We start from the raw sequence: 702 nt of genomic DNA, 5'->3' as shown, positions 1-702 counted from the left end.
TTTTTTTTTTGTATTAAAATCGTCCTTTCAACTTTTTACAGACAAAAATACCCTTTACCACTTTCAGCACCTTTACCACCACCAACACCTTCCTTACTCCACCACCACCAACACCTCCCTTACTCCACCACCACCACCTCCTTTACTTCCATCAAATACTAATAATCAGAATCAGAATCAAATTTAGAAGCAGAAATAATATCAAATTCAACTATTACTCAATTTAACATCAAATTCATAATAACAATAACAAAATCAACACACAAAATCAGAATCAGAAGCAGAATCAGAAACAAAAACATAGCAAAAGCAAATGCAGAAGCAAAAAAATGCAGATACAGAAGAAGAAGCAGTTGCAGAAGCCAAAGCAGAAGAAGCAGATGCAGAAGCTGAAGCAGAACCAACGGCAGCTCGTGGAGTGACGGAGCGACGGCGGCTGGGCAGATCGGTGGTGGTAGGAACCCAGCTCAGCCTCAGATCCCTCTCTCTCCTTCCTGGGCCGCCCTCCTCGCGTCAGGCTCCCGTTCCCGGCGACGCACTCCATGGCAGTAATAGCATGCATGAATGGCGGCGACATCTTCCTTTATTCGCGGTTTTGGCGGTGGCTCGTGGGCGGACCGACGACGTTGTAGGTGTCGATGGCAGCGGCGGCTATGGCAGCGGCCTCCTCCCCTCCGTGATGCTCTCTCTCCTCCCCTCCAG

The sequence above is a fragment of the Arachis duranensis genome, chromosome 10 (assembly GCF_000817695.3).
Source record: "Arachis duranensis cultivar V14167 chromosome 10, aradu.V14167.gnm2.J7QH, whole genome shotgun sequence".
Lineage (NCBI taxonomy): Eukaryota > Viridiplantae > Streptophyta > Magnoliopsida > Fabales > Fabaceae > Arachis > Arachis duranensis.
The sequence above is the reverse complement of the archived record's forward strand: the minus strand, read 5'-3'. Positions refer to the sequence as shown.